Source organism: Peromyscus maniculatus, chromosome 2 (assembly GCF_049852395.1).
Source record: "Peromyscus maniculatus bairdii isolate BWxNUB_F1_BW_parent chromosome 2, HU_Pman_BW_mat_3.1, whole genome shotgun sequence".
Lineage (NCBI taxonomy): Eukaryota > Metazoa > Chordata > Mammalia > Rodentia > Cricetidae > Peromyscus > Peromyscus maniculatus.
Genome location: NC_134853.1, coordinates 122,723,517 through 122,744,374, shown reverse-complemented (window position 1 = coordinate 122,744,374; position 20,858 = coordinate 122,723,517). Strand labels below are relative to the sequence as shown.

Below are 20,858 nucleotides of genomic sequence, written 5' to 3'. Positions count from 1 at the left end.
TGAATTTTCTGTCCAGAGCCCAGAGCATGCCCCAGCCCTTCTGTCCACCTGGCTCCGTGCTCTGAGCGATGCCCAGAGATCAAACCTTGGCCTCCTTCAGGGTTTCCTCCCTGGTTTAACCCTGTACTTGATGTTCGCCAAACACTCCATGCTTGCTGTAGCATCACACTAGTGAAGACCAGCCAGTCAGCACCGTCTGGGCAGTATGACATTGTTTTTCAGAGCTCTGTCCCAACACAAATGTAGAATTTCTGAGCATATATGTTTCAAACATATTCTGTTATGCTTCTTCACTACTGTCAAATATTTTTAATTAAAAAAAAACTAGTTTTCCTGATTTTCCCCTTTGCTTTAAAAACTATAATTCCTGCAAATGTAGCCTTTATGTCTTAATATTAATGTACACAGCAACAATTCTTCTAAACTTTGGAGAATCTTCTTGAAAACAATATATTGGTCCATATCATTGTCATTAAGTATTATCTGCGGTTTCCACAGACCCACAATGAAAACACAGGATCCCTTCATGGTTCGCTTCTAAAAATCTTTCTCCACAACCACACCCCATGCACTTTACAGATAGCTGTCATTTTCTATTTCAAAAGCATCTCAAACTTTGCATGTTAAAACACAAAATGCCATCTCTTTACCCAAAATTATACCTCCCCACTGTTCCTTCTTTCTCTGTCAAGACTAACAAAACCCCCAAGTAATTAAAACAGGAACTTTAAGCATTTAAAGTATTGGCTTCTTCCTACACACCTCACACCTAAATGAAAATTACAATGATCTGCTATAATTGGATTATTACATAAATATAACTTCGTCACATAAGATTTCAAATGTATAGCTAATGTGACACATCACATACCTCTCAGTATACAAAATGAACATCCTCTTCCCTTTTAGTTGGTGCTGACTATGGTTTGGATGAATGTCTCCCAAAGGTTCATGCATTAAAGGCTTGGTTTTCATAAGTTGCTATTGGAAGGCAGAAGAACCACTGTGGAGTAAAGTCTAGTGGTAGTCCTTAGATAACAGATGACATAACCTCAAGTGGGACGATGGGGCCCCCTGTCTGTCTGTCTGTCTGTCTGTCTGTCTGTCTGTCTGTCTGCCTGTCTCTGTCTCTGTCTCTGTCTCTGTCTCTGTCTCTCTCTTTCTCTCTGTCTCTCTACTGACTGGCTTGTGATGTACATGTTTTCCTCTGACACAGCCTCACTGCCCTAGTTATCTGACACCTTCACTAGAGACCTACAACTCAGTCCTGGATCTCCAGAGCCATGAGCAGAAGAAACCTTTTCCCACTGTAAGTTAACCATCTCGGGTAATTCAGCACAGCAATGTGAACCTGCTACAGTAACCAGTGCTCCAACTGCTCAGCACATCACTCCCGAATGCCCTCTAGAGTCTTTAACTTTCTCCTGTTTCCTAATTTCTTTGTAGTTCCCATATCCCTGTTGTCTCTCTGAATGTCCTTAGGTCCTGCCTGTCCAGTCTTTACAGAAACACCAGTAATCCTTATCCTTGTCCAAACAGTTCCTTGTTTCTGGGTCAACTAGGGTTGGCTGGGATCTTCAGAGAGGATCTTACAGGCAAAAGAAAGTAAGAAGTGACAGAGAGTAACTGCTGGTTTTGAGTGTGTGTTTCCATAAAAGACTTTAGAGTATAGCTTCCTAGCCAGTATGTCTCTCTAAGTAGTGTTTCACCAGAGACTAAGAAATCCAAACTTTCCCCAAAATGTGGACCTTTTTTTTGAAACACTTATAACAGAAAGGTTCTCAAAGTTATCCTGACATTTTACAATCCTAGACATTCAGCACCACCAACACATGGTTAAAATCGACATGACTACAGCCACATAGGATTAGAAGAGATCTGTTCACCTTGGCCCAAGACCAGTGGAAACAGCAGAAAGTGGCAAATGTTACCTCCTAGCAATTAATTCAAGTCAGGTGTGGCAGGACACAGTGTCATCCCTGAAGGAAGGAGTCTTGTGGGAGAGAAAAAAAAATCAAATCAAGACAGTAACTGTTTGAAAGACATCCAGGAACCTAGAAAAGAAATTCGCAAAACAGAAGCTGAAAGCTGAGAGCAAAACCCAAAAATGAGTCAGAGGAAATGCAGCAAAAGGTCAGACCTGGGGAAGGAAGCAGATGATGCCAAACCGGCAGAAGGCTGAGGGCTGAGACCAGGGAGGAGGCGATGCCCCAGCCACTGGGGCCAAAGGAGGCTCTCTCTCTGGAGGGCCATCCTAACTCACTACCATTTTAGAGACTAAAATTCCTGACTTAACTCCCCACCAAACCCTCGGTGATGCCAGCACCATCTCATTCAGGGCTGTGGTCCTTGTTTTCCATTTAGCTTTGCTTTTCTACTTCCCTTCCTGACTCCTGTGTGCTTTGTCAATTTTATTCAGTTTTGAAACTTCATCTTTAAAAAATGGTAGCTTTTAAGTCACATCAGGTAGACAAGAAAAAAATGTTTTCCTACCTTGACTGTGATCAGTGAATGCAATATCACCTAAGGAGAAATATAAGCAATCATATTACCATTAATATAAATATAACTTGCAATTCTAGGATCTATAACTTCTTAAGTTTTTAGCCATGTGTCACACACTATGCTAGGTGATGTGAATATTCACTTGTGAATTCCTGACCAAAATCTATAAGAGGGATTACTAGCCCCAAATAGATGAGAAAAGTAATGCTAAAAGAGACCAAAAACTTCCCCAAGACACTATAGCAAGTAATAATAAATGGCAGGGATGAGATAGAACCCTATGATGCATCTAATCCCAAAGCCTGCCATCTTAATCACTGTACTAAGCTACACTTTATATAAAAGAGTCTTAAATATGACCTACATTAAGTATGTCATTTGTCTAATGCGTATCTGCTAAAACACTGCTGGATCTTACGTACTTTTCTAGTTGCCCTTGGAGGGAAAAGCAAAGGAGAATGTTACACATGCCATGTGCTCCATTACTCTCACAGTCCGCAGAACAGGATCATTGTCCAAAGTCAGACCCTTGACTTTGAGTCCTAGAGACACAACTCCCCAGAAATGTGGCCTTCAGCAAGTCATTCTCAGCACACAAAATTAATGCAATAACCATATGAGCTCCTAGTGTGAGGATAAGATGAAGTAATGCAAAACTGTAGTTCACAACTACAGGTGACTCCCCCGCTCCCCAACAAAGCGCATTTGGCAAAGTCTGGAGGTACTTTTTACATCACAACTTGAGCTAGGTAGGGAAAGTGCTGCCAGCATCCACTTGGTAGAGGACACATGACTGCTTCACTGTCCAAACAGGAACTGTTCTCCATATGTCAATGGTGTCAAAGGTGAAAAGCAGTTAACAGAATGCTGAAAGGCATTTAGTAGGCTCTCCATATTAAAGCACTACATACATGAAAGGTAGTACCGTGTATGTACTTACAGTGTCAAAACAATTAAATAGAAAACACTTGCAAATCTAATTACTTAAAATGCAATATTTTAAGAAGTTTTATAAGCCAATGGAGTTTTCAAATGAAGGCTTTGAAGAGAAATGGACCTAGGTTTTAATCCCAGTTCCATAGGAGGCCAAACCATTTTCTTTGACTCTGTGAACCACTCAATTCCCTCACCTTTAAAACAAAATTAAGCATATCTACTCATGGTAAAGATGGTATGAAGTTATTTATGTGTCTGGAACATATGAACTCAATACTTTTTCTTTAAAATATTGAGTCTTAAGCAGAGACTGAAATAGTAATATAAACTCATGCAAATCATTTGACTATCCCTCAGTGGCTGGCATTTTCAAAATGAATACAATAATGTTTTTATCACAGGATTATAGTGTTTTAAAGCATTAGTAGCTTGGCTGACACATGGAGGGTGCCCAATAAATATTATTTACATAATATCCAGAAGTAAAAAAATGCTGAGTCTTTATAAAGGCATTAAGGTTAAAAATAAACACTGCAGGTTGCCTTCGTTAGAGCATAGCAGAAAGTGTGGACTTAGGTGTTCCGGAATACTCCCAAACCTATGAATACACTGTGGTGAAACCCTGCCACTGCATTTGTAAAGGAGGCTCTCCACATCACTTCCTTCCCACCCTCTGCTTCCAGCTTTCAACAAGCATCCTCTGCTGGCTCAGGAATGTCACGATGACTTATCTAGACTGAATGAGAGTACAGCCCTTGGCTGCAGTTACTGAAAGAATAAAAATTGAATTCTTGAGCTACAATTTTAAATGCATTTTATGAACACCAAAATGTTCCACAGCAGTAACTATTCATAAATGAATAGAGCACAAGCCATGGTTTATCAGAAGGCATTTGCCATTCTACCCAGAAGAATGATTGTTAATGATGATTTCATGACCATCTTTGAAAAGAAATGGTTTACCAGGCAAGAATAGCAAAGGAGTTACTCATTTAGAAAATGAATTCTTGGACAAGACAGATTATACCTAAGAATATAATTAATTGTGCTTCAGAAAATACTGTTTAAATTTCAATGAACATAATTAGAGACCATCCAACCCCATGCTACCAATGTTAAGGTCCCTTGTTTCACGTTTAAAATCCCTTCTCATCAGCTATATGCAGGATTTAGATTTGCTTGTGCATTCTAACAATTCAAGCTAATCACAGGTGTCTATCACAGGTGAGTTTGCTACTCCAAATGGCTTAATGAGTGCATGTATTTCTCTTCTCCATGACATATCTCTGTGATTTGGTACAGTAGATGATCTTATGGCAAACTGATCTATTGCACTTTCTGAGTTTATTTCGCATTTCTATGTGTCAAATACCTATCCATACACCACATCACATAATCAAACAATTTTCCTTTCTGTCATGACCTACACATGTTATAAAGGCTTGACCTCTCCGTCAAAAAAAAAAAAATACTACTACTCAAGTTGTCTCTTCCTGTGAAATAACAAATGATATTCCTGCATTAGAAACATTCAACTGATTCCATGGGCCTCCTAAATTCAAATCAGCCACAATGGAAAGGGTTCTAGCTTTGAGCAGCCATGTGGAGAATCAACACATCAAGAACATGAAGAAGCCAGCAATAAAACCTTCCACATATCCCCACCTGTTTTTGATAATTTTCCTAAAACATGGCATCTATCACACCTCACCAAGCCAGGATCCCAATGATTCCAGAAGTTCCTGACCACTGTTAAGGTAAAGAACACACCCTTGAAAGTCACATTCTAAGCACACCCAGAATTTACAATGGGATTTCAGTCCACTTTTCAAGTGCATCTTTTTGGTCCTTCTCTGTCTGAGCAATTATATAGAGTACTATTTCCTCTCTATGCCCCACATCTATCAAATATCTACACTCTTCTTCAGGCTTAGAAGGTCCTCCCTCTGACCTCTACTGACACAAAGAATGCATAAGTCTCTGCTTGTTGACCTTAGATCATAGAGTATAGACAGAAATTTCTCCAGTCCTGCCTTGCCCAGCAGTCTGGACGAATCTCTCCCAGCTGCGATCCCATAGCCACTTATAAAATAACTACACAGAGGCTTACATTAATACAAAGTGTATTGGCTATGGCTTCAGCTTCTTGCTAGCTAGCTCTTTCGTCTTAAATTAACCCATTCCTATTCATCTGTATGTTGCCACATGGCCATGGTGTTACCAGTCTGCTGGCATCTTGTTGCTCCTCTGGCAGTGGCTCAAGTCTCTCTTGACTCCACCTTTCTTCTCTCTGTATCTCTGCTTGGATTTCCCACCTGGCTGCAAGCTTTCTTGCCATAGGCCAAAACAGCTTTATTTATTATTCAATTGGAGCCACACATAGTCACAACATACAGAAGAAAGACATCCCACAGCACTTCCCCCTTTCTCTCATCTTTTCTCTAACTTTGTCAAATGCAAATAGATTGGACATTATCCCTGTAATTTACTTAATAACTATTTTTTGTTTTACTATATTAAGGTTAAAACCTTCCTTTTTAATTCAACAAAAAAGGGGAAATGCTGTGGGATAATGCTCTTGTACACTGTAAAGATTTATCACTGGAATTGGTTTAATAAAACTTTGTTTGTCCAGTAGCCAGGCAGGAAGTGTAGACAGGGCAAGCAAACTAAGAATGCTGGGAAGAGGAAGGCCAGAGTCAGGAGTCAACAGCCAGACCCAGAGGGAGCAAGATGAGAATGCCAAACTGAGAAAAGGGACCAAGCCATGTGGCTAAACATAGATAAGAATTATGGTTTAAGTGTGAGAGCTAGTCAGTAATAAGCCTGAGCTAATGGCCAACCAGTTATAATTAATATAATTTTCTGTGTGGTTATTTGGAAAGCAGCTGCTGGGTATTTGGAAGTTGTTGGTGGAACAGAAACTTCTGCCAACAATAGAGTCTATAAATCACATGAGAATCATACTTTCTGGAAGCTAGGACTCTATCTTGGCACAGATACAGTGGTCAAAGTAACAGTAAGTATAGTGCCTGGAAGGAGTCCAGACACTTAGGTAAGGCAAGGAAAAGGGTATCTGTGGGGCTAAAGTGTATAAGTCACAGAGTTCACTAGCCCCCCCACCTCCTTAGACTCCAAAGCAGTAACTACTCATCCTGCTGCCAGCCAGATGCTGGCCACTGCCACCAACCAAGGTGCCATTCCAAGCCACACTGATCACACTATCCTTGGGCAGGTTCTCACTTCAGGGATAATACATCAAATTAAGAAAATTTTCAGACTCCCTTGAACTCAACAAAAATAAACTGAAAACAGCTAAAAGATTGTGTCCCCTTGAATTGACCAGAGGCAAAAAGTCTAGGATTAGCAGGAAGTAAGGGAGTGATCCCTTTGGTGGATACTTGATGACAATATACATTGGTACAATCTTTCTGTAATGAAATTTTGTGTCAAAAAAAAGCTTTCACGTGTGTATAGCTCTTCACACAGCAATTTTAAGCATTGACATTAGGATGCTTACTAAAGCAGTATAAAACTGCAAACATGAAACATGGGAACATTTGGAATAGTCATCATCAAGAAATAGCTATAAAAAATATAAATAAAAATATATAAGTAAAAATCCATATGAACCTTCACAGAGTTGCTGCAAGTCTGTATTTGTAATCAATTTTGAGTGAAAAATCAAGTTTTGGAGCTATGTGCATGACGTCACTGTGAGTCTACGCAAAGGGACAGCTGCAAAAGTATTCCCACTGTTTCCAGGCACAGTTCACTGAGGTACAAGGGAAGCCTCAGTCAAAATGGTTCTCTTCATGTTTCATCACCTCCCAGTGAATGTTTTCATCATCTCCTAGCAGGAGTGCATTTCCTGCTGCACAGGCACAGCTTTAGAGGGATCCCAGGGACTCTGGACATTTCCATTTCACTTTGAGAAAATTTAAATGCTTCTTTCCCTTGCAATTAAGGTCTATAATAAAGGAGTAAGAAACTTCCTTTTTAAAAGGTGATTAATTTTGGTACTAAATGCATGTATAATTTCTGTATTATTATAGCTCTAAAATGGGGTCACATCTGAAAATAGATGTTACACCTGCCACTGGAAAGACAGCAGAGGCATGGTGGGTGGCCTGGTCTGCACATTCAACAAAACTTGCAGAATGGATGCTGGTTTGACTGGAAAAAATTGCAAAAGACAATAGTGGAGCATTTTTACACCTAGAAGTCATATCTTTGTGCAGAAGGGATGGGAGCAGTGGGGAGGCAGGCATGTTTAACAACACCCACCAAGGAGAAACCACAAAGCAAGCTTGATCAGTGTAATGGCTAAGGGTCTTTTCAGTACTGGAACTCTTGCTGGTACAGAAAGTGGTTCTGCATGAATAAGCACATGTATGAATGGCTTGAGATTGAGATGAGAGGGATTCTGAATGTGAATTTTAAAACTCTGAATCATGAATATATGATAATGAGCATTTGAAGAATAACTCATCTGACTTACTTTACTGTGTCCTTTCTTCAGACATTCATAGGAGACATATGTATGAGACGGTCCATATTTACTTAGGTTTGGACAAACTCTACCAATAAAAATAAAATTAATCTCCTAAATGGCATGAAAATATTACAGTTCATCACTAATGTTGTTTAATAATACATAAAATAATGGTATATCTTAGAGTTAAAGAATATTAGATCAGGTGAAATTTAGTCACTGCAGTTCTAGGAAGACAAAAACAAAAGGAACATTTCACATTTCATTGCCTATAGGACTTTTTATTATTGGTACTTTTTTATCCTATCAGACATGTTCTTTTCATAATCAAGTCATGACTGCTATGTGGCTATTGAAGACACAATGGAATTAAGTCGTATCCTGTTTTTCTGATTTGAAATGCTAAGTTGCAGTAGAAATTCACTTGAGAATTGATAATAACCAGTACACAAAAAATCCACAGTGCTAACAACAATCAGAGACACATACAACCACTAAGAAATGACCTGTTCCAAAGCACACTACCTTGAAATTTCAAAGTTTTGGTAATAGGACAATACTAAGGATTTCAAATTAAAAATATCACATTTAAAGGATCAAGAATTTAAATAGTAGAAAATTATTAGTGGCTACAAAGACAAAAATAGATGTTACAAATGCCTTTGAAATTCAGAAGTAAATGACTCTAAAATTCTACATTCAGAAAAGCTATCCATCAGACATAACATTTCAAAAGTTCTGAAGACATTCTTTCTCATAAAAATTTAAATTATGCACCATCTAGCAATAGAGAAGATTAAACAAAGAAAGGAGGAACTGCAGAAACCAGGAAAGAAGGGATATGACACAAGAAAGAGATTATGAAATCCATAGCATGGCTATCCTGAACAAAGTATTAGCTGCCCACCAAACCTCTTTTGTCTTCTCTGGGCATAGGCAGACAAAAACTCCTAGCCACCCTTTCAATTGGAGTTGCATAATAAGACTGAGAGATCCAAGCAGTGAGACAATGAGATTTAAGTGGTAAGGATGTATGCCTCTCTCAGGAATGTATGCCTCTGAAGACTAGGACATCCTCTTATCTTTCATGCCCTGATTAGAGTCAAGTATGCTAACTTTGGAATCCGTGTACTCAAACTAGAACTGTCTCTCCTCTAACCCGGGTCCCTGAATGGCTGCAGGAAGCAAAGCACATTACCCCACTGAGGCAAAACAGCAGCCCAGGGCTCTTCACCCAACCCACTGTGACTGTTCCATGAGTAAGAAAAAAAGGTTTCTGTGGTACACTGTAGATGTAAAGGCTTCATGTGGAAAACAACAGCTGGACTCACAGTGCGATTTGGCAGACCCAATTCTCCAGCACTCACCTTCATCTCATATCTTCTGCTAAGAGTTCTTCCTTCTCTACTTATAACTGCTACCAGGAAGGATGGGGCTAGGCTAGGGTACATTTCTTCCCATTCTAAGCATCTCACTGAATTCGACTTTCCTCTTAATTTTCATAAGACAGTCAAGGAAATTATACAATGCACTGCAAAGATCAAAAGTAATACAAAAGATCAAAGCCAAAGAGATGGGCCTGTGTGTAAAATGCCTGCCACGTATGCATGAGGACTTGGATTTGAATCCCCAGAATTCACATAACTCTCGCACATTAGCACACACCTAGAATTCCAGTGCTCCTAAGGCCAGATGGGAAGCAGAAACAGGAGAATCCTTGATAACTTGGAGTATGTAACAGCAACAACAAAGCAACCATATCTCAAGGTGGAAGACAAGTTCCAACCCCTGAAGTTGTCCTCTCACCTCCACATACATGCATACATATACATTTTTTAACAGACACACATTTGTACGTGTACACGTACACAATGAGATGAACAACCCAACTTACAAAGTATGACCTCACCTCATTAACTGATCAGCTTTGTTCCATTTTAGCTACGGTCTCTAGCATCTACCACTTATGAAACCACACCCAAATGTTTATTTTTAATAAATTGCTCAAGGCAATAAGACACAGAGAAAAGCAGTAGTCTGTCCATATTCCTACTTTCTGGCCACTTTCACATGTCAGTTTTATGGCTAACTGTTCATCATCTAAAAACTGACATAAGGGAGAAGCATTATTCTTATACAAAGGTACAACTTTTACCATGACCTTGCTGGTCAAGTACCTTAAATACTTTACATCTCAAATGTCTAATGAATTTAAAGGATGATTTTTTTAAGGGCTGAAGAGTTGGCTCAGTGGTGTACTGTTCTTGCAGAAGATTCAAGTTCAGTTCCTAGCATCCACTACAGGGAGCTCTCACTATTACCTGTCTGACTGCAGGGAATGCAATGCCCTCTGCTGGTCTCTGTGGGCATCTGCATTTATGTCTACAAACTCAAGCACAGATACACACATATATACACAAAATTAAAAATAGAAGTTTTTTTTCTTTAAAGATGTCCCATCACACAAAGTAATTGATGTGACTATTGGCAGCTCTTTTCTAGGTTTGATATTCAATATCTGTCATTATGATTGCTATCTGAAGAAGAGTTTCCTCATTACTAACCATTTAAGAAACCAAAACTATTTCCAACATCTGGATAAGTCTATTGTTATATTGCATCATTCAATAAATCACCATTCTCTTTCCCTCACAATGAACCTTACCTTTGAGAATCCAATGCACAAAAGTAATACTATGGTGCTGTGTAATTCACCTTCAAAAACCTGACTCAAAATCCTGAGTTATGAAACTCACATTTGGAAATTATCATCCATCTTCTTGTTTACACATGTATAATGCTATTTTTAGAATTTATGTAACATCCTGCAGAGCAAACTAATGCACTTCATATCCATTATTTCATTTCTCTTGTAATAGCCCTCTGAACTGTGGTGAGAATTGTTGCCTCATCCCATTTTAATGGGAAAAAAATTAACCAAAAACCTCTATTATACTTCTTGATGTGAATAAACAACTCCAAAGTAGAATGCCATCATTAATTGGAAAATAAAACCTCAATTATTTGGGTATTTTCACCAATACCCTACATGTGAATAGCAAAGTAAAATCACTTAGATTCAGTGAATTTTATTCTTTTCTAAGGTAAGCATCTGCTCTTAGGTATTAATCATACATATTATTTAAAAATGAATCAAAATCCATAGATATAAATGTGTACAACAAAAGGACAGCATTTTATAAGTATATACTACATAACATGGCCAGAGTCTTATTCCTCAGAACCCCATACTTACATGTGGCATCAATTGCAGGGAAAAAAATAATTCTCCTTCCTTTGCCACTGACTACAAATGGATATTCTTCCTTAACTTTTAATGCCCCCTAAAGTAACTGTTTGTTTTATAAAAGTGTAAAGTCAGAAGGAAACCTACATTAACTGATAAAGAGGGTAACCCACCTTGCTAGACATTTTTCCTAATCCAAATGGGGAACATGTTTTCTTCAAGGCTCATTGGTATTCTCCAGCTGTATCCGCATCTTACCAAAGTTAAAGCTAAGTAGGAGGTGTGACTTACAGAAATAGAGTTTCCCTCTTAAAGTTTTGCCCATTGAATAAAATGTGAAATCTCTGCTTGGTAATACAAAACAGAAACTCTTATTTTCATGTTATAAAATTTTCATGTTATTCTTTCTGCAATAAGCAATGGAATGTAAGTCTTACAAATTATCCAAAATTTTCACACCTAAACATCTTCAGGATGAGAATATTTATACAAATTAGCCAATTTTACAATCTAAGATTGGTAATTACAAAGGTTTGTAGACATTAATCTTATTCTTCAGAAATGTAAAGTGTAAAATCATTACAATTTATATATCCAGCTGGTAATGTGTTGGGTTTTTTTTTCCAGGAGTAATAGAAAACTTAACAAATAGTAGAGTAAACCATTGAGGGGTTTAATTTTTCTTCTGGAAAGTCATGTCTGGAGGCAGACAAGGCTGAGCTGACGTGTCTTCTCTAAGACTCACCTAGGATCTAATCTTCATTTATTTTCTCCATTCTTCTAAGCATATGGATCTATGTCTAATGGTTGCAAGATGGTTGCTTACCGATCATAACAAAGTCATCAATGCTTAGTGGAAAGGAAGAGTTCTAGGCCCTCTGGCTGCTTGAGATGCCTGCCTTTCATTCAGACCATCTTCGTCATTAGAGTCACTCCCAGCTTCAAGGGAGGCTGGAAAGATGAATAAAGCCATCTTTCCGACTTTTGTAGTAGAAGAGTATGAGAGAGAAATTGAGTGAATGAATGGGAAGTGAGTCCAGCTATAGCAACTGCCACACTTCCAAACCAATTCAATATAATGCCATCTACTTAATTACCACTGCCATTGTCCTTATCACGGCCAGCACTAAACATGTTCCCCGAAATGATACAACATGTTGTTGGGTAGATGGGTCCACACATCTCTTATTATTGCACATTTTGGATCACATCAAAATATTGTGTTACTCTCAAATTTTAAAAATAAGTTTCCAGACAATTTTCTCATGAATAATAGTTAATTACATAGAGCTATTTCAAGATTCCCTTGTTTGTCAAATAACACCAGAAAGAACCTTAGAGATCAATATGATCTGAAGTCATGTTATGGACTTGGGCCCACACACACACTGGTGATTACTATCATCTCAATAATGAACGTGGGACTTCCAATTCTTGGTCCTCACTCAGGGTCACCTTGAAAGCTTCAATCTCTACACTGTTTGGAAAAGTAAAGGACTGTAATGAGAGGGCTTTATTTTATGATTTATGATTTTTTTCTGACACTTCCCTTTTTTGTCATTGACTTTTTTTGGTCTGGTATAACTCATACCCTGCAAAAGCTATCTTTTCTGGAGGAGTTTTAGTAGTCACAGGCAAGTCAACAGGCCCATCCTTTAAGCATAGGCAGATAGCCTCTTAAGAAGTAATTGGAACTACTTTAACAATTACTGCTCTTACATCTTAACCTCTGAATTCAGAAACAATTATGGTTCTGTGGTTATAATTACCTGGCTGCATAATGGAAGAAAGATACAGATAAGGTTTTCTTTTCTCCCTCAGAAAATCTTCCAGTAAAGACAGCAACATCACCCGGTGCTTTTTCAGTTCCTAACATTTGATGTACTAGAGAACAGTCTCAGAGGGACACTCCTCTCTGTGCAGAAGGAGAATGGCAGACAGCAAAGCAAACAGGAGCAGATGAAAGAAACTACCCAAGGAGTCCTAAGATTGGTGTGTGTGTGTGTGTGTGTGTGTGTGTGTGTGTGTGTGTGTGTGTGTGTGTGTTTCCATGCATATGGGGGAAGAGAAAACAAGCACTGTGGGTTGAGTGCCTGTTTGTGTTTCCCACTGTCAGTCTGTTTGAACATCTGTTAGTCCTGCAACATCCTTCTCACCTACTGGCTCTCAAGAGCCTGCCAGAAAAACACATCCTTCAGTGTTCAGTGTACCAATCACCATGCTCAGGTCAGTTGCCACTGTCCTCAGGCCAAGTGACTCTGATCATAAAAATGAGCCACTGAACCTAAGTCATTCTTGCCAGCAAAGACAAGCCAGAGTTAACACATGAGAATAACAAAAACCCTTTCTAGAAGTCTTCCCTAGGAATTCATCAATCCTCATATTAGATACAAGTTTGGGCTATATGTTCATTTTTTTAGATAATATGGTCATATGTTTTGCATATTTCAAAATATGCCTATTACTAAAAATAAAAATCACCTTTTGAAGGATGTTTTCTCATCTAAAAGGGGTACTAAGTAATCATACCTTCCTATAAACATTCAGTGTCTCCTCAGAAGAAGCCCATGATGACTAAAGGAAATGTAACATCAGAAACCAGCAAAACCTCAGAATAAATAAGGCCAGCTGCTAGTGAACTGAAGCCACTCGGATTCCCTTATAGCATCTCAAGGTCTCCATTCTCAGATCACTTTTGGCTCTGAGAAATACCATGATTCTGTGAGCTAGCCCTGTGATACAAACTAGGAAACCAGTGGCTGAGAACCTGGAACCTTATCTTTATTCCCTTTGGCATCAGCAAATACTTGTGCAAATAATCATATTTTCTTCTAAGACAAAGTGTCCATTGATGAAGGGTTCTTTTAGCACTTCCCACAGAGGTGGCAAAAGATTAAAAGTACTAATCTTTTTCAAATACTTAAACATAACTTGGAGAAAAACATTTCAGAGAAAATATCATGCAAAGATTTTTGTCTAGGGTTTCAGAAGTAAGATGTGGCTTGATACTTCAATCTCCAACTGCAACAATATGAATTAACTTAGATAAGAACTTTAAACTGAGGTTTCAATAATCTCTCTACAACAAATACATGTCACGGGGAAATACAGCTGAACTACTATTTTCAATTACATTAATGGATAATGTGGCTAAGGATTTAAGCTGTTTAAAGAGCACGTACTCCATTGCAGACATGACAGTGATCATTCATCTCCCTCTGCCTCCTCTACTAGGCACGACCATAAATCCTGGAAATGATGCCACAGCCATTCAACAGAGACTCAAAACAGTGGAAAGAGGCTGGTGGACTGGTCGGTGGCCTCTGGCCACAGGAATAACACAGCAGTGAGGTTTACAGGTGCAAAGTCTCCCACCACTAACCTAGCCATAGATAGCAAACAAGATTCATTCTTCCTATATCTAACTAGGGTTGAGCTAAAAACAACAGGTAGCCTTAAATGCAGACATGGGAATCTAGTCACAACAAGCTCCAGGGCAGAGAACGCTCCTCATTCCTATAGCCTAAAACCAATATCTTCCTTCACCTACAGGAAACCCCCATCATAAGGCAGCAGCAGAATTCAGAGGAAAGTCCAGATGCACCAAACAAAGCAGGCAGACCATAAGCCACTAGGGATTAAACTGTCACTAAAACTGCTGCCCCACAAAAATGAACCCAGATCTGCATGCTAAACATAAAGAGAATAACTACCTGCTGTAATGCATTATTTAAGGAGGACCCAGAGCCTCCTTACATAACAGCAAAAAAAAAAAAAAAGGAAAAAGTCTCTACTGTGTAGTCACAAGCTGAATGGGAAAAATTAACTGATACCAACTCTATGCCTTCCGTGGAGAAAGGATATGCTTTATGGAACTATCAAGCTATCGCAATTCTAGCAGATACCACTGCTGGATGAGCAATCCCAGAAGAATTTCAAGTAAGAGAACAATCTGAAGGGACTTACAAACTATTCTGGTATGATTTTAAGAAATAAAGTAAGATTAGAATCCATAACAAGAGGATAGAAAATCTAGGGAGAAGCAAGCAGATCTGAAAAGATCAAATAGCATTTTTAACCATGAGAGAAGAAATCAGTTCAAGGAGCAAATTAATCAATTGATAAGACATCAGTAAGGACAGGAACACCTATGGAATGCCTCTGGACAGCCACCCAAAGGTCTTCCTAATTATCTGTAATTGGAAGGTGATACAGAGATGATAGATTTGACAGGTGAGAAGAGAGGGTCCAGGGTGAATCAAGTAGGACTTCCACAGGCAGTATTGAATAGAGGCAAGGTGGAATAGGCTCAGATATGCTGTGAATTCTTACCAAGAAACACAGGAATCCTCTGGTTAACTATGCACTCAAAAGCCCATGAAGAAACAGTAAAAGCCAACGCACAAGTGAGACAGGAAAACATCAGGGACAAAGAACCTCCCAGGAGCCAATTTATCAACATTAGTGTCTGGAGAACTGTGTCTTCAAAGTAATGAGGAAAACAATTGTCAATTTTGGATTCTCCTCCCAGACACACTATTATTTAAGGACTGGAATGAGATACAGTTTCAAACAAGCAAAAGAAACTCGGAGATTTCTGTCATCTTGAGGAATAGAAATCCAAAGGAAGAAGAGAAACCCAGAGAGCAGAGAAGATTTGGCTCAGGTTAAGCAAGCACTGGCTATAAAACAATCAAAAGACCCAATTATATGAAGATGACCTGTAGTATAAAAACATGGTGGAACTACTTTGCTAAAAAAAATTTTTGAAATCAGAGTATCAAGACGATAAAATTATGAGGTCTTTATGTAGTTCTAGAAAATAGACATTTTCATCCACTGTATCTAAGAAGACACGATATGAAGCTAGGCGTGGTAGCTCACACCTATAATCTCAGAACTTTGAAGGTAGGAGGACCCAGAGTTCAGGCTCTCCCTCAGCTACAGAGTGAGTTCAAAGCCAACTTAAGTTACATGAGACCCTGTCTCAATAATAATAATAATAATAATAAATTTTAAAAAGACAAAACAAAATGAAAAAGTCTTAAAACACATTAAAGTCATGAAAAATAGATATGAGATATATAATATTCAAATTAATAGACCGAAAAGAGAATACAGAAACTGTAAACCAAAGTTAGGAAGGAAGGACAAATCATGGAAGGATGGAAGGACAAAGAAGTGTCCTTCAGTGCCAATTGACACCACATCTTAGAAGGTAAATTGATTAAAACTGGCCAAATGAGCATGTGCAGGGGACATTGTCACAGATTAGTTTCTCTAGCAAGTCACCTCTGACATTAAATTATGGTGTGTAGTTTCCTTAAATACTACTTTATTATAAACACATGAGGAAGAACACAGGTTGAAGCAGCCCTGAAAAGGTGATGTAAATAAACCACAATGTGAGTCATCCCAGGTGCTCCAAAACTGCAGGGATCCCATAGAGTTGTGCTGACAAGTTGATCTTCATATTCTGACATTCATTAGCCACTGGATATGGCCGCTCTAGAAGAGAGTATGTGTGACTGTGAACAACAGGGTCCTCTACAACCCCATCACACCCCGGGGTTTGCAGATGCTGAAGGCATTCACTTAAGAACATTCTCAGAGGTTGAGACAGCAAGTCCTTCCCAGGAGAAAAATTCAGCACATCATATTGTCCACCACACTACTTCAAGGTGCTTACAATTAATGCTCAGGGAAACCATGTGTCTGATAATCCACAACCCACTTGAAGTTTCTTCTAAATAATACTGCTTGGGTTTCTTAGAAAGAGCAGTAACTTAAGTTTCATGCTGCAATTTTTTTTTTAATTACCAACATCCAAATCTTTCTAACTCAAGACCTATTTTATTTCTCTCAAGCCTAAACAGGTAGAATAAAGTCATAACAGCTTTACTCTTTACTCCTGCCCATTTCAAACAGATTGTAAGACCACACAAAAATATCTTTCCCAAGCACATATAGACAGCACCTGTCATTATTAAATATTGTCTCAACCTTGACAAGTGACTCCAAGAACATAAAACTATGTATGATTTACTTCTTGCTCCTCAATCAAAACCAATGCTATTAGAAAAGGAAACAGGCATATCTGAGCAGATACCCTCTAGGGAAATTTAAGATAATTCATCTTGGCAAAATATGCCAAGTTGGAAATAAATGAAGAAGCCAATCAAATGAGGAAATACAAGTAGACACATTGCAAAATTTCTTAGCTCACAGATATATCAGGAAAATAGAAAGATGATGGATTTGTTTGCTAGACATCCCAAATGTATCAATCATGTCATCTCAACTATCTATTCCTTTTAATACTTTATTTGTTTGGGTTTTTTTTTTTTTGGTAAATTTGCAAGCTGGCATCATTCTGTTTATAAAAATCAAAAATAATAGAAACCAGAGTAAATATGCTCCTTGCTTCGTCCTACAAATATTGATTTGAAGAGCTGAATAGGCCAATTTTACACTGAAAAATACGTGTTTATATTAAAAGGGATTTCTCTTTCCTGGGATGTCAGAAGATAAATGAGGTACACCGAGCAGAAATCACAACTAAATTTGCTCTACCCAAAATGAAATCATCAGCGTTCTCTACCTTCTTGACAATATATGTCCACAAAATTTCCAGGTCCTTCTTTCTCAGGTCATACATAAAAACATTGGGATCTCTAAATTGGGGGTGGGGAGCTGAAAATCCATTGTGTAACAAGTGGTCTTAGCAAAAGAAAATGATATTATGATCTACTAAAACTGCATGGACTTTTATTATTTTAACTATACATTTTAACTTAATTTGCCTTTTCACAGTGTAGCTAGGAACTTGCAAGAACTGGAAAGTGCTACGCCTCAAAGATGCCTGTGATCTATGGAACAGCTATATCTTATAAAGATCTAACGTGGGGGTGCACAGAATGCATTTCTGTTTAGTAACATCACACACCTGTGATGGAAACCTAAGATACCTGCATGTAATTTTTTTTAATCAGTTTTGCTTTAAAATCAGCCCAGGTATGCTGTGTCATGCGAATGATGAACACCTGATTAAGAACTAGTCCTCTCCACCTTCCTCTTCATACTTGGTCAACACAGTGGCTTCCTCGGGCTCAGATTTTTTTTGTGTTGAGTGTAGCACATGGAAGACAGTGGGTGAGGGAGAGAGGAAAACAGAACAGGGAGAGGAGACAGAACAGAAGTAAGTGAGATGAGGGTCAGCGGGTCTCCTGCTCCCCAGTCTTGGAGCTTCTCAAGGCAGCCCAGGCACCAGAGCTTGCCAAAAGTTCTGGGCAGAGCCTGGCTCTGCAGAGGCTTGGTGAAGCCGGGTTGGGGACCCAGCTACCTAGGTGTGCGAGAGCATCCTGCTGCAGCGAGCCTGCAAACTCTGGGCAGTTGGCCCCCAGGCACCACCAGCACATCACCGCCCACTCGGGGCTCCGCTCGGGGAATCCTTCTGCCTGGCCACGTCCCTAGGCTCGCTCTGCTTCCCAGGGACTGACCAAGAGGTCCAAGGGCCGAGCGGCCGAGACTGAGAGTGCCCAAGGGAAGGGCTCCGTGGGAGGACTGGTTCCCAGGGGCGACCGGAACGCGCCGAGGCTGCCATACCGGCCTGGAGGCTCTAGAGACCGCAGTTGGTGCGGCCACGGTGCGGTGCGGTGCGGTGCAGCGTGGTGCGGCGCGGCGGGAGGCGAGGCAGCCTCAACCTCAGGCTGCGCTCCCGCGCCAGGCTGCCCCGTGGGCGAACGCTGGAGATCCGGGGGAGAGCGACCCGCTGCCTCATCTCAGGATACCGCGGGCACCCAGGCGGGGCCACCAGCCCGCGCTTGAGAAGCTTGGGTACCTCTCCCGCGCCTCCGGACCCCGGACCGCCACCGACTGATCCCCGAGCCGCTGCTCCCCTACGCCTCTTGCTCCAGCACTGCGCGGTACGGGAGACCGGGTCGCCTTGACTGGATGCTGCGGCCACCGAGGCCACCACCTGTGAGCCACCGCAGCCGGGGCCTCTGGACCGTAGCCCTTGGCTCCTTTCCTCTCCCTCCTACCTGGCCGAGCTCTCCGGCACTCCACGCGCACGACCGCGGGGGACTTTTGCAGAAGCTCCCTCACTGCCAGCCGGCGCTCTCTGCAGCCTCCTTCCACCGCGTCTGGAGGATTACGCGCAGCCCTGCGTGCCCATCAGCCGGTGCGGACGATCCCGGGTGGAACCTCAACTCGCCAGCCCCCGCCCCCATTCATAATCCCCGCGGCCGTCTGCCACTACACGCCGCCCCCGCCCCCGTGCTCGTTCCCGCTCACTGGCCCTGCGATGTGTCAGTGGCTCGCTGTTCATCTGCCACCCAGACAGTACCAAGGGCTCCCGCACCTCCTGGCTGCAAGAAAGGGGGATGGGGGCCCCCGGGGGTGGGCGGGTGAAGAGAGCCTGGCTCATCACTCAAAGAGCCGGTGGGAGCGCGGGAGCCCACTGCTCTCCTGTTGCACAAAGGACTCCCTGAGGGATCAGCTCTGAACCAAAGGGTCATATCACTGCTGAGGATGTGCTCCAGCAACAGCCTGAGAGAGGGTCCCATAACTTAGGGATGCGTGTGACTCAGCAACAGGCTTAGGCACTGGAACCTGCACTACTGATCCTGCTTTAAGAAAACAGATGGGCGGAGTCCTGCCACCGTGTGTGTGTGTGTGTGTGTGTGTGTGTGTGTTCCTAGTTATCCAGCTATTCAGTCCTTTCGGTCAGAATGTACGAGGAAAAGAGGAAGCTAAGTGAAGGGGTGACTTTGTACCTTGAACTACTAACCCAATCAGAGACCAGACTTTCATGGATACTTTAGCCCAGCTCTCTATTCATCCCCATGACCTAATGGGCATTTTGCACGGAGCACAGAATATGGTATCAGGGCGGCGGTATGAGGATCGTTGGGACACTAATCCGCATCCCAGCAGCTTGCCGTCTAGTGGGAGAAACAACCATAAAACCCGAAATGGGCAATCTAAACATTCCACTCTGAAACATGTCACAATTGCCCCAGTGAAGGCAAGTTTCTTTGTGTGAGAAGGAGATAAGGTCAGGAATTTAGAGTCTTTCTGAACTATCCACACTAAAGGGCATCATATAAAGGCTCACCAGGGAAGAGGCAGTAACTTTCCATATTCTTCCTATTGACCCAAACCACACAGGACCGGGGACACCCATACCATCTGGGTGATGGGACTTTACCGACTCCTGCTGTGCACTGTTTCCTCCAACACTACAGGAAAACCCCCAGATCTCCCGTGGTAACGCTGCCAACTGTCCAGTGGCTGTTCTGCTTTTCCGGCTTTTTGCTTTGTATTATATGCCATCCACTGCATCCATTACCTTGAAATTGAGCCCAAAGTTAATAACCCAAAGACAATGGGCCTCTGGAGAGAAGCCAAAAAACCCTGCAATGTCATGATTCTGACATAGTCTCTTTTTTCTGAACTACAGTGAGAATTAATTAGCTAGGCTTATTAAGTATGAAGACATCATTGTCCAAAGACACAGTGAATGGGAGCCTAAAATGTGATTTAATCTAAGTAAAATAGAACCAAGTTGAGTGGCATGCTCCCCTTCTCTGGATATTGAAACTGGAAAAATTAGTAGCTACTAAGTCTTTTGAGGTTATTCCATCTTTTTCAGAAAAAAAAAAATCAGTCCAA

General features: G+C 40.7%; 1 protein-coding gene across 1 annotated transcript in view; it reads right to left on the bottom strand.

The window, feature by feature from the left end:
* Positions 1-19,624, bottom strand: part of Pde4b (phosphodiesterase 4B) — a 580,180-nt gene extending 560,556 nt beyond the window's left edge. Inside the window, exon 1 of the mRNA XM_006987174.4 lies at positions 19,226-19,624. The gene's annotated coding sequence lies outside the window, so the exon portion shown is untranslated. The remainder of the gene's footprint in view (positions 1-19,225) is intronic.
* Between the last annotated feature and the right edge of the window lie 1,234 nt (positions 19,625-20,858).